At 45.4% G+C, this 7,452-nt stretch overlaps 1 long non-coding RNA gene across 1 annotated transcript in view; it reads left to right on the top strand.

Moving 5' to 3' along the window:
• The first annotated feature begins 6,770 nt into the window (after positions 1 to 6,770).
• LOC110304245 overlaps positions 6,771 to 7,452 on the top strand; it is a 4,719-nt gene continuing 4,037 nt past the window's right edge. The window contains exons 1-2 of the long non-coding RNA XR_002379037.1: positions 6,771 to 6,824; positions 7,308 to 7,367. This is a non-coding gene — a long non-coding RNA (uncharacterized LOC110304245). The remainder of the gene's footprint in view (positions 6,825 to 7,307; positions 7,368 to 7,452) is intronic.

Here is a 7,452-nt window from a genome sequence, read left to right as displayed (position 1 = left end):
CTCGAAAAAACAAAAAAAAAAAAAAAAAAAAAAAAAAAAATTGTACACTTAAGATTTGTCCATGTATTTAGCTGGGTACACTGTAGGCAAGCTGACCCAAAACTCACTGTGTAACTCAGTATAGCTTGGAACTGATGACTATCCTCCTGCCTCAGCCTCGAAGATGCTGGAGTTAAAAGTGTCTACCACATGTTATTTAAATCAGAAAGGCTGAGTATAACTATTTTAAGAACAGGATACATTTTTTCCAAAGAAATGTCTCAGATGGTGAAGAGCTAGTGGCTCCCAAGGCTGAATAAGAACCATCACAGAAACTAGTGGGTAATAGCCATCCGCTGCTGCTGGTGCAGCCTGTAATTCTAGCCCTTGGGAGGCTGGGGAATGATTGAGGGTTCCAGGACAGCCAGGGCTATACTGTGGAAGAGCTCACACTGTCAGGAAAACAAGCAAATAGTTGTGAAGTAATGGGAGAGATGGTAAGTGGCTGAATAAGTGGGTAGATGGGCTCTAAACCAGAAATAAGAGGAGTGTGCTAACTGGTTATATTTCACTACGAAAAAAAACTCACAGACTTTGCAGCTTATTTCAAAACAGCCCACATTTTCTTTGGATTAAGAATCTGACCGGGTGGTGGTGGCACAGGACTTTAATCCCAGCACTAAGGAGGCAGAGGCAGGCTTATCTCTGTGAGTTCAAGGCCAGCCTGGTCTACAAAGTGAGTTCCAGAACAGCCAGGGCTGTTACACAGAAACTCTGTTTTGAAAAACAATAATTAAACAACGGATCTAGGCATGGCTTAGCAAGTCCTGCTTACTTCTGAGTGTCCCACAAGACTTCAGTCAAGGCGTCAGCCAGGGTTGGAGTCCCAGCTGAAGGTCCAAAAGAATTTGCTTCCAAATTCACAAGCCATGTCCTGTCTGTCTGTTTGTCTGTCTGTCTCTGTCTCTCTCTGTCTGTCTCTCTGTCTATCTCTCTGCCTGTCTGCCTGCCTGTCTGTCTGTCTCTCTGACAGCATTTCTCTGTGTAGCTCTGGCCCTCCTGGAACTAACTCTGTAGGCCAGGTTGGCCTTGAACTCAGATTTGCCTGCCTCTGTCTCCCAAGAGCTGGGATTAAAGCTGTGCACCACCACTATCTAGTTTGCTCTTTCTTTCTTCCTTCCTTCCTTCCTTCCTTCCTTCCTTCCTTCCTTCCTTCCTTCCTTTCTTTCCCTTTCTTTCTTTCTTTCTTTCTTTCTTTCTTTCTTTCTTCTCTCTCTCCTACACCTCTCTCTCTCTCTCTCTCTCTCTCTCTCTCTCTCTCTCTTTCTTTCTCTTGATGGGGTTTCAGTATGCTTATTATGAAGCTCACTCAGGCTGGGCTTGAGTTCATAATCCTCCTGCCTCCATCATTTAAGTAAAAGTTAGCATTACAGGCTTAAATCACCATACGTAGCTCAACAATTTTCTTTCTGTTTTATAAAAAATGTTTTGTTTTGTTTTGTTGTGGTTGTTGTTGTGTGTGTGTGTGGTGGTGGGGTGCCACCGTGTGCATGCTAAGCTCAGAAGACAACTTTTAGAAGTCAGAATTGTTGAGGTAGGATCTGTCTTATTTCTGCAGCAAATATCTTGATCTCTAAAAAGGATCCCTATGGGATCTGTGAGGTGGTTCAGTGGGTAAAGTTACTTTCTGTCAAGTCCACACGGTAGAAGGAGATGGCCCCAGGACCCATCTGGGTGGTACAAGAGAATTGACTCCTGCTGAGTTGTGCACACCACATGTTGTGGGTCTGTGCACATATCCACACTAAATAAATGTAAAAAAAAAAGTTTTAAATAAAAATAAAAAGAATCCCTAAGTCCCGAAATTCTCACCTCATCATTATAAGACTTCAATAAAATAGATAATTTCATCACATGGTAGGGTGCTATGGTTGGATCAGAAATGACCCCCAAAGGCCATGGGCTAGAAGTATGGATGCCAGCTGATGATGTATTGGTGGGGTTGGAAACCTTAGGGCAAGAGGCGTGGTGGGCATGTCCTGGAGGCATGCATCTTGCTGCCTGTGCCACAGCCCCTTTCCCCTTTGACTTCTCCATCTCTCCTTCTCTCCTCTCTTCTTCTTCTGTTCTCTCCTCTCTCTTTCCTTCCTTCCTGGCTGCTGCAAGGTATCTTATCTCTGTTTCACATGTTCGTCTCACTTTGATCTTTAGCCTCAATGCAGAGCCAGACATGATGGAGCCAAATAACAATGGCCTGCCCTCTGGTAAATTGATATTCTCAGACAGTTTTTCATAGTGACAGAACACGGGCAACACACAGGTGCCCAAGAAATTTTAGTGGAGAGGAAGGAAGGAGAGGGAGAAAGAAATAAAAGAAGGAAAGGGAAGGGAGGGAAGGAAGAAGGAAGGGGAAGAGGAGGAGGAGGAAGAGGAAGAGGAGGAGGAGGGTGAGGAGGAGAAGGGGAAAGAGGAGGTGGCATAAGGTATAAGGAAGGTACAAGGGAATGAGGGAGAAAGGGAGGAAAAAAGCAAGGGGCAGGGGACATTGTTGGAAAGCCTATCCTTACATCCCTATCATCTGCCCCTTTCCCAAATCAGAACAATAAGAAATGTGAGGTTCTGCAGGAGGCGAACCTCACATCTTTGTCTGCAATAGCATGTATCCAACTGGAAAAAAAAATAATTAAAAAGCTAGTTTAACAGGTGAAGCCGCAAACCAGGCACCAACTACACACAAATACAGAGGAATTTCTTTCTTTCTTTCTTTTAAGATTTATTTATTTATTTATTTATTTATTTATTATATGTAAGTACACTGTAGTTGTCTTCAGACACTCCAGAAGAGGGAGTCAGATCTCATTACAGATGGTTGTGAGCCACCATGTGGTTGCTGGGATTTGAACTCAGGACCTTTGGAAGAGCAGTCAGGTGTTCTTACCTACTGAGCCATCTCACCAGCCTCCAGAGGAATTTCTTGGCCCCTATTTTCTTCCAAATGAAAACAGCAGCGAATTTAACTGAAAGGGCAAATATTTCAATTGGCAAAGGAGGGGAGTGTCCACGGTGCTCACCCCCGGATCAAGGGTAAGGGTAATTAGCTGTCAAGCTGGCGTGAGGAAATCAGCCTAGGCATAGTGACAGAGCCCGAGTCCTGCCTGGCTTGACAGACTGGCTGACTCACCACAGTGAATCAGTTTTTCTTCCCTTTGCTCTTCATTCCTCCAGCAAGTTTGTACAGAACACTGCTCACTGTCACTGAGGTTAACTCCTGTGTGGCCCACTCCATTTTTCATGGTTTTCCCACCAGTACCCAATTTGATTACTTTGTGGAGTAATCCATCCAGTTTACCACCAGACTCCTTGCTCAGTGCTATCCTTTGGATCTGGAAGCCCCTACCCCCACCCCCCCAAAGACCTGTGTGTTAGAGATTTTGTGCCCATCCAATGTCACTATGGAGAGGTGGTGAACCTTTAAGATGTACTCCCTACTAGGAGGCATGGTTGTCATTTAGAATGAGTCCTGAGGGGGTTATGGAAGCCTGGTCTCTTCTTCCTCCTTTGATTCATAGCCTCGAGGACCTTCTTCTCAGTACGCACTCCTGATACGTTACCAAGGTATGTTACCACAGGTGGTGACCCAAAACTATGGATTGAAACAAATCCTTTCTCTTTATAAGTAGATTTGCATAGTCATGGCTAATAAATTTACAGTTTAGGTATTTGAATTGTATTAGTTATCTAGTAGTGGAAACAAGTCATTATAAAACATAGGGGATTAAGCATTAACAGTAACTTGTTATCTTACACAGTGTCAATGGGTTCCGGCTAGATGGTTCTGCTTAGGGTCTTCCAGACAAATGCAATCAGGTGGCAATTGGAATACAGTCATCTGGGAGTGTTCTCATTTGATTTATGTTGCTGTAATAAAATACTTTGACCAAAAACAATTTGGAGAGGAAAGGGTAGATTCAGATTACACTTCCAGGACACAAGCTATCGTTGAGTCAAGTCAGGTCAAGGAGTTCAAGAGGAACTGAAGGACAAACCATGGAGGAATGCTGCTCACTGGTTTGCTCTCTGGCTCATGCTCATCTGGCTTTCTTATAGTCCAAGCCTGCCCGCCTAGGGATGGTGCCACCCACAGTGGGCTGGACCCTCCCACATCAATCTTTAATAAAGACAATTCCTCATAGATGTGGCCATAGGCCAATCTGATTGAGTCTTCATTTCAAGTGGTTTGCCAAGTGATTCTAGATTGTATTAGGTTGACAGTAGTGACTAGCCAGAACAGAAGGCTTGATTGGAGTGAGAGCTTGTATAAAACAAAGAAATACAATTTTAAAAAAGAGGGAAGAAGAATGACACAGAGAAAGAGGGGGGGGAGTGTGTGTGTGTGTGTGTGTGTGTGTGTGATGCAGGGATGATAGTGGCAAAGCCCAAGGAGGGGCTGAGAAGAGCGAAGAACATAAGAATTTCAAGAACATGGTCTAGTTAACATCTGTATACAGTCACTTTCCTCATCACTGTGATAACAATATCTCACAGAACTTAAAGAAGAAAATATTTATTTTGGCTCATGGTTTGGCTCTGGTTTCTTGACTCCATGCACTTGGGCAGATGTCATGAAAGACACAACCCCAGTGTCCCAGTTCCTTCAACCAGGCTCAACTTCTAAAAGTTTTGGGATCTTCCAAAAATAATGGAAACAAAGCACCAACACATGAGCTGATGGAGGCCAACTCAACTCAAGGTGTCTTCTCTCTCTCTCTCTCTCTCTCTCTCTCTCTCTCCTCTCCTACTCTCTTTCTTGTCTTTCTTTCTTTCTTTCTTTCTTTCTTTCTTTCTTTCTTTCTTTCTTTCTTTCTTTCTTTCTCTAGGACAGGGTCTCACCATGTTGGAACTGAACGTATGTGTCAGCAAGTCACTTCTTTTTTCAATTAAAATACTTTTTTTGTTTGTTTGGTTTTTGTTTTTTGAGACAGGGTTTCTCTGTGTAGCCCTGGCTGTCCTGGAACTCACTTTGTAGACCAGGCTGGCCTCGAACTCAGAAATTCGCCTGCCTCTGCCTCCCGAGTGCTGGGATTAAAGGCGTGCGCCACCACACCCGGCTTCAATTAAAATACTTTTGAAAACTTGTATTATGTGCATGTGTGTTTTGCCATCCATTTTCATCCCTGGTACCCACTGGGGCAAGAAGACACCATCAGATACCCCGAAACTGGAGTTACAGACAATTGTAAACCATCATGTGGGTGCCAGAAATCAAAGAAAGTCCTTCTGGAAGGGCAGCCCAAGCTCTTAACCCCTGAGCCAGCCTCCTAGCTCCCAGCGAGGCATTTGGGTTGTCGCATTGGAATGTCTAGTATACAGAGGTCAGAGATGCTGTTAAATGTCCTACAACACACAGCCCAGCCTCTACCGTGGAGCTGTCAGGAAGTAAATCTGAACAGTGTTGAGTGAAGACCCTTAGGAATGTCTGAGATTTTGTCGTGGTGGCTTGGGTCTGTAGCAGTCAGTGGTAGCACCATTATGCCCTGGTCACTTGCCAAGAGCGACTTAGAGGAGGAAGGATTTACTTCATTCCCTGGTTTTAGAGCTTTCAGGTCGTAGTCTTGGCTTCCTGGGTGAGGCAGAACGTCATGGCAGCAGGAGTGTGTACACAGTAAGCCAGGAGCAGAGCAGGGCTGGGGACCAGATGTAGCCCTCAAAACCATCCCCCTAGTAGCCTGCTTCCTCACACCAGACCACAGCTCCCTTCCACCACATCCCCAAATAGCCTTACCAGCTAGGGACAAAGCATCCAACACCTGAGACTGGGGAACATTTTATCTTCCAACCATGAGTCCCCAAAAGGGTAAAGGTGGGAGCTGCCAGACTTCTCAAGCTGTCGGCTCTGGAACTCACACGGCATCACTTCTTTCATGTTTTAGACATAAGTTCAAGACCATAGCAAGTTCCAGACCAACCAGGGGTAAATAGTAAGACCTTGTCTCAACACACACACACACACACACACACACACACACACACACACACACACACACAGTGAATGTGGGCATTTGTGCAGGTCAAAACATAAGTCTCCTTTTACTATGCGGGTTTCAGGATTAAACACAGGCTCTCAGGCTTGGTAGCAGATACTGTTAGCCTCTGAGCCATCTCACTAGCTCCACATTCAGATTTCTTCATGGGCACTAGGGATCAAACGCAGATCTTCATGCTTGCCTAGCAAGCACATTACTGCTGAAGCTATTTCCCAAGCCAATAAGGCCAGGCATGGCTCAAAGGAGAGAGGGACTAGCCTTCTGCCCCACACATTCTCTCTTTTCTCTATTTAGATGCTGGGCAGCTGTTTTTATTTGCAATCTAGCAAAGCCAGGGAGACTACTGAATGAGGGAGGTTCATGTGCGAGGTGACAATGTGTAAAGAAGTCACCCTCAAGAGAAATAACTAATTGCAAAGTGTTACATAAATATAGGGTTTCATAATCCACTCCATCCCTGGTCAGCAACTGTTGTCCTCAGCAGTTTTCCATTAAGCCAGGCTTTCTGTGAATAGGCCTCTGCTCAGCATCTCCCCACCCCCCTGCCCTTGCTGAGTCCATCAAAGCTTTGGCTGATTCCGGAAGAATCCAGAGAATGAGCACTGGGCCTCTAGCAGCCAAGCAGCTGCTGCACATTCTCCAATGCTCTCCCAACCCCTGGCCTTAGTGAGAGACCAAGTTAACTGATTACGGAGGGCAAGCTTCCTGGCTTTGAAGGAGGAAGGAAGGTTTGATTTGAAGGCAGCTGGTTATCCTCTCATGCTAATCCACAAAGAGCAGTTGTCTTGTTTCCTGCCACTGGTCTGTGAGCAACACAGAGGTTAAAACAGAGCAACCCGGGTTACCACGCTGTAGGAATCAGAGGGCAGCAGCAGCACGAGGCAGTGAGGAATCTTAATAAACAGGAAATCCAAACCTCTCATCTACGAATGAAGAAACTGACCTGCAGGGAGAGGATGAGACCTGCTCAGGGTTGCCTGGCCGCTGAGCGGGCATTGACACTGAAGTCTCCTTGCAGGGTGGGGTGAGGGTGGGGTGGGGGGTGTGCAGCATGGAAGTGCTATTCAGGTCACCCATCAGAGTGACAACTGGTGCTTCCTATTCTCTCCATAACCACCAGTGTGGGGCAACAGAAGCAAGAAGGGGAGACAATTCCCCTGAGACTGGACACAGTTAAATCACAGAGGGCAGGGGCAGGGGTAGGGAGAGCCATGTGAAGACAAGATAAACATTTATTTAAGTTTTGTTTTTTAAATTCTGTATCACTGTGTACTTTTCACACAGGATGTGAGAGGAGGGACTTTCAAGACATCTCCAACAGACAGGATGGTGGGAAACTTGATGGTTTGTATGTTCAAGTTTTCTGTGTGTGTGTGTGTGTGTGTGTGTGTGAGAGAGAGAGAGAGAGAGAGAGAGAGAGAGAGAGAGA

This window comes from Mus caroli, chromosome 11 (genome assembly GCF_900094665.2).
Source record: "Mus caroli chromosome 11, CAROLI_EIJ_v1.1, whole genome shotgun sequence".
Classification (NCBI taxonomy): domain Eukaryota; kingdom Metazoa; phylum Chordata; class Mammalia; order Rodentia; family Muridae; genus Mus; species Mus caroli.
Note: the sequence above shows the minus strand (reverse complement) of the source record. Positions and strands in the feature narration are given on the sequence as shown.